Below are 6000 nucleotides of genomic sequence, written 5' to 3'. Positions count from 1 at the left end.
GGTGCTGCTTTGTTTGTTCCCTTATAAACAGGACTGAGGGTTAGTTCCTGTCTAATAGAACTTGTAATTCATTGTGTAAATTGGGTGTTGAGCTAGACATCCAGAAAGAGAAATGGACTTAGAAATTTAAAGCTCAACTTGAAAGTATTTCAAGTGCATCGGCTATAGGGTGATAAATAGGTGGGCAATGCAAGAAAAATATTCCAGGGCCATAGTGCTCATGTCCTTGCCCAAGCACATACATGTTATAATACTTTTTATACACTGTGTGGGCATGGTATGGTCATAGTCTGCTTGCTCAAGAAAAGGCCGTCTTCAAGTAACACTTTCAGCTTCAGTTTTGGGTCTCAGAATATTGAATGCAAGTGTCCTTGCTAACTCTACATTGAGATTCACAGATGTGCAGAACTAAGGAAAGGATATGGCTGCTCGGTCCTTCGCGGACACACCTGTGCCCATTTCCCCTCACACGTGTCCAGCTGCGTATCCGCCATCCCCTGCCTAGAAGGTGAGCAGTTATGGTAAGTTTTGCAGAGAAACAGCCCCAATCTAATCCAATCTAATGAAGTTTTCAGCTTTCAGACCAGCACTTGCTTGCATCCAGATGTCTTGAGGCAGGCGTAGGTCTGACTGCAAAAGGTTGTACAGATGGACCTTAACCTGCAGTCAGGCTGGTTGCAAAACTTGCTTCAGTTATGGCCTCAGTGCTAGTTTGGAGGGCAATCTTCTGGAAACCCTTTGTTGTTATTCAAGCAGCACAGTAATTTGCTGCATATAGCAATATGTTACGTATTGAGACACTTCTGATCTTTTCTCAATTTAGCCTTGATTTTTTGAGATAATGGAAACAAGGTGCTTTACTTCCTTGTTCTGCAGTTTCTTCACCTATAGCGATGATGGCAGGGACCTGCCCCTCATAAAACACCCTGAGAGCAAGCAGCCAGTGGGAAGTATTGCATAGGTGGATAATGGGAAGTTTAATTGGGTTTTATCTGTAAAGTGTTTTGACATCCTACAATCAAGGTTGTTGACTGCAAGTTATTATTAAAATATTATTAATTTATATTTAGAATTAAGTGCAATATTAATTAATTATTATTTCTAATAAAAGGTATATATTTAAAATATTTAGCACTCAGTGTTATTGTCTTTTCCAGCAGTGCTACCAGCCCAGCTCTAAAGTGTGCGAGTTTTCATCTACAGAAGCTGCCCAAGTGTTACTGGGTGGAGAAGCAGAAGCTCCGTGCCACGCCAGATTACATAAAGCGGTGTCAGAGTTGGACTGCTGTCATCCATGCTGATTTCAAACACAGAGTTGCCACTGGCACATTTGCAGTTTGTGCCAGGAGGCCAGTCTGAGTTAGTAATCACTATTTGTCTTGTCCTTCAGACTGGATGTCCAAATGATTCAGTCCATACATCAGCTGGGTGACACGGTGTTTAAGGTGACTGGCCAGAGGAGTTTTCTGATTTTCAGATCCAGCGTTCTGAGAATCTGACTCCTCAATCTTTATCCTGCACACTTTGGTGTGAATAACTCCTTTAGGAGCCTTTGTCCAGTGGGACTCTGACACTGACATTCAGCAGTGCTGAGTGTTGTCTGCTGGATAACAGCCACCTCTGGATGAGTCTTCAGAAAGAAAAGCTGCAGGAATGCCATTTCTCATCAGCTGGTGTCACTGCTTGGAGCCAGATGTTAGCAGCTGGGTGTGGTAGTACGAAATAGTCTAGGAAAGAAAGAAGAAAATGTTTAATAGGAAACATTAACTTTCTGGCTAAGTTATGGGCAAATACAGCAATCCCTTGTTTACGACAATAACTACTGGAAGCTGCAGAAATAGATCTCTGACATTATAAAGTAGTATGTTTATTCTGTTTGATCAGACAGGAGATAATGTCATGTGCTTATTTTACCATAAACACTCCTAATAGAGACCCAGCATTTTAGCTATTGGCAAGAAATAGAGGAACATTAAGTATCTTTTGAATATTCAACCACCAGGGTGTTTGGAAATATGCATTTGCCCATAATTGTACTTCATATTTCTTAAACATTCTTCACAGTAAATGTCTTGATTTATGAATGTGTGATAAACTGATTACTGAAAATCTCAGAAGTAAGACAATCTGCCTTTTCTGTTTCTTTCTAAAATAAGCCAGACTCTGGGAATGGGGAATGTTTATGGTGAAAAATGAGGACTATATTAAAATATGAAAATATAAATAAGGAAGTGCTAAATGGCCTTTGGAAACACAGCATACAATGCACACACAGTTCTCCCATGTTTTAGCAGGATAGACATTCCCTTTTTTTGTGAATATCTGAGCATCTCATAGTGGCTAATGAGTCACCAGATGTTGAGCAGGGTAATTCTGGTAGGACCAGTTTGGAAAGTGAGAAAAGAGTCACTGAGAGTTAAGAGCCTAAATATGTACCAGACCCTGGGCCAAGGATGAAAGCAACCACAAAAGGTTGTGAGCACTGCTGCATTCGCTGTTGCTGCACTGAGATCCCATGCACCTGCTTATTAAGTCAACGTAGAACACCCAATTAGAGACTCAAACTGCTTACATAAATAAAGAGAACTGGAGCTTCAGAGTGTGATCTCAAACAGCCACAGGCCCATTTTGCTAACTGGCAAAAAAAGGTTGAGGCTAGCTGGATATCACACATCCTAGGTTTGGGCTAGAAAAGTGCTTTCCGCTGTTCAAACTCCTACGGAGCCTTTAACTTTCTGGAGTGAAGAGTCTAAGAATAGATATGCTTGGAAAAACAGAGCAGAGATCTTTCTCCCTTTTAGAAGAGAGTTGCTGAGGGACAGTGCTCCTTTTCATTATTATTTATTATTCAGCTCAGTGGTTAGTACACTCATTCAGGATGTGGGTGACCCAAGTTCAGTTCCCTCCTCTGCCTGAGGCCCTGTAAACTAGCATCTCATACTTCCTTGGAGAGTACCATAACCACCAACCTATGGATTATTCTTAGGGTGGGGGACACTCAATGTCTCCTCTTGAAGTGGTTCCCCTTTGCATCCTATCCTTTTTCTCCGTCTCAATGAACAGTTAAGTATGCCACATGAAATGGAACAGCTTCAGCAGGAAGGTTTCACAGAGCCCTTCTCTTCCCATCCTTTCTTAAAATTTAGCCAACAGTCTAGAGTTGAGATCAGTTTCCTGAAAACTGGGAAGTTTGAGCTTGATTTCCCCGGGGCCGAGTGGTAAAATATATCTTCCATGTTGTGTGCAAGTGCTCTGATCACTTAACCATAATGGATAAGACTAAGGATACATAAAGGATAACCCCTTAGGGAGATCAAGCTCTAAATGACTTTCCAGTGCAGGGAAATTCGTGGTCAGAACCCCAGTGACAAGACTATCCAAGTGTATAGGTACAAACATATTTCAAGAATTTACATCATCTGTAAAGGCACACATTTTGCTCTTGCCTTCTAGGAAATACATTGACTAGCATTTTCTAGATTAAAAATTACTGATTTTAATCAGAAACATAACTTCTGTTTTGCATATTGCCCTGCTATAGAGGTTGGTAGATGGGAGATGCCGCATGATAACTCTTTCGAAAAACGTTCCCTGTGTTTAGGAAACAGCATTTCTAAGCATCAAGTATGAGGCAGAGGAGGGGCAGACTCTGATCCCAGGTACAATTAAGGTAGCCAAGACTAGACAGTTTCAGAGCGGTTATCTTGAATTTGTTGAGGTATATCTGACAGCAGAATGAACGTCTACTCCAACAAAAAATAATCAAAAGGATTTCAGGAAAAAGTACTTGCTGGCCAGAATAAGTGCAGACTAGGGTCCAGACTAGAGCTGACTCAGCTTCAGCACTGATTTGAGGAAGTGAAAACTCAACCTCAGCTCAGGCATGTGGGAACAGCAGACGAAAGCCCCGGTCTCTGCTTGCTATAGCACAGCGGCCAGGAGGACTTTAGGCATTGGAGTTTGCGGCACCAGGAAACAGCCTGTTGGAGTCCTGCTGGAGCTTGGTCTGGGGCTTGGGAAATCAAAGACCCTAATCTGTGCTTTATCTCCTGGCTGCACTCAGCGTGAATGAATCCCCATTTCCAAGAAGCACTGGGCCGCCAAGTACATGAAAGCTTCACTGTGTCTGGGAAGCCAAGCGTGGATCAGACACAGTCCACTTGAAAGACAGATAACTTTTCTTACAACCCTGAGCAATTACCTTGAATTGCTCTATCTCAAGCATACCTGCTGCTCTTAAACTACCCAGTTACAAGGTTTAGATGAGATGGATTTTTTTATCATGTAAACAAATGGAGTAGACAGTGCAGTAAGCCAGAAAGACTGAGCTTCTTCATTGTTTTTAATACCTTTTTCTTTGACAGCTTGCACTGTTGTCTGCAGACTGTCCCTAAAATAAGGGATAGATCTAATTGATAGCTGATGTCCAGCATAGTTAATATTGGTTGTTCAACCAATGCTGTTCTAATGAATTAGGATGCAGCCGATAAGCTATTGGGTGACTTACCCAGCTTGTTAAAACAGAGATAAATAGTGTATCACTTTTTGAAGCCAAATTAGGATGACTTCTTAAGGCAGCTGAGACAAAGCCAAGTGCAATCTAATCCAAGCCCTGATCTATATCTTATTTGAAAGTTTGGAGATCTCTCATTATCATCGCTTCAAATATCTTTTGATAAAGCTCCACATACTCTGAATTTATAGGTCTGTTGTTCCCACTGCATTTATAACCTCATCAAGGTAGGGTTACATTTTTTTTTTCTTTTTCTCGCTTCATGAAGAAGTCTCTAGGGGATCGTTTCCAAGCAATCAAATTTAGTTACTTCATACAATGGTAGGTGAAATTAGTGCAAAGTAACAGGAGCTAGATTAATGTGATTTCAGGAAATAATCCATAAAAATCTTATGAGGCCTTTAGCAGGCTGTAAATTGGATTTTAGGCACAGGGAGAAAGAAAGAAAATGTAAAATCCTGAGCAAAATAATCAGTCAGTAATGAGAAGTACTAACATTTTAACACTTCATGCTGAAATAAAATACCAGAGTAAAAAACATAAAATTGACTAACGGTGACATTTTTTAATGGCATGAATGATTACAGTTGTGATTATAAATGTAAATAAATGCCTTCTTCTTTTCTCATCAAACAATTACTCCATGTATCATCAAAGAGCTGCAAATCAATAAAAAGAGATGAAAAGAAAAGAAAAATGTCTCTCAGTTGCCTGCCCTGTTCCTGGGTTCTGAGTGGCCTCTGATTGAGGACCAAATACACATAAATCTGACCCATTCCTGTAAGCAGATTCTGCCTGCAGCAAGCAGCAAACATTTGGGCTAAGTGGTGATACAGACTTCCAGGTGTGCTTATTTATTTCTCATTCATTCTCACCTACCCACCAGGGCTTTACTTGTGCATGGTTCATCTGGGAAGGATGATTTTGTCATATAGTAAACACCTTGGGGAGGATTTGATTGTAAGGGTGTAAAATTTATTTTCTTTCCTACATAGGAATAACTTTATAGATATAAAGATACTAGAGACACACCTTATGACAGTATAAGTGTAACCATACCAGAGGAGGGAAAGAAGGGTTATGCAGTTCATTTGTTGGGTTAATATATGCTGAACCGGATTTACCATTCACGAAGAATGATATTGATACCTGAATTTCTGTTGGAAACGAAGTTGAATCAGCAGAACAGGTGCCAAAGAGAAGAGCTGAGCCCTCGTGAGGTCTGCACATTGCAGAGGTCCACACACAGTGGGGGATGCCAGTCTCCTAATGAGGGAAAGGTGCTGAGCATGTAATTGGAAGTTTTTAGTAGCTGAATGAATCACAGTATGGAAAGTTACATAAACTAGCTGAGAATTATAGTAATGGACCTAAATGCTAGCTGGCTGTTTAATAGAGTTTTATGAAATTATTAGAGAAATTGTTTCCTTTCTTTCCTCTGTTTTGGAGGAGATTTTGTTCTAGCTAGAGGCTGGGAAACCAATTTT

The sequence above is a fragment of the Columba livia genome, chromosome 2, assembly GCF_036013475.1.
Source record: "Columba livia isolate bColLiv1 breed racing homer chromosome 2, bColLiv1.pat.W.v2, whole genome shotgun sequence".
In the NCBI taxonomy this organism is placed as follows: Eukaryota; Metazoa; Chordata; class Aves; order Columbiformes; family Columbidae; genus Columba; species Columba livia.
Note: the sequence above shows the minus strand (reverse complement) of the source record.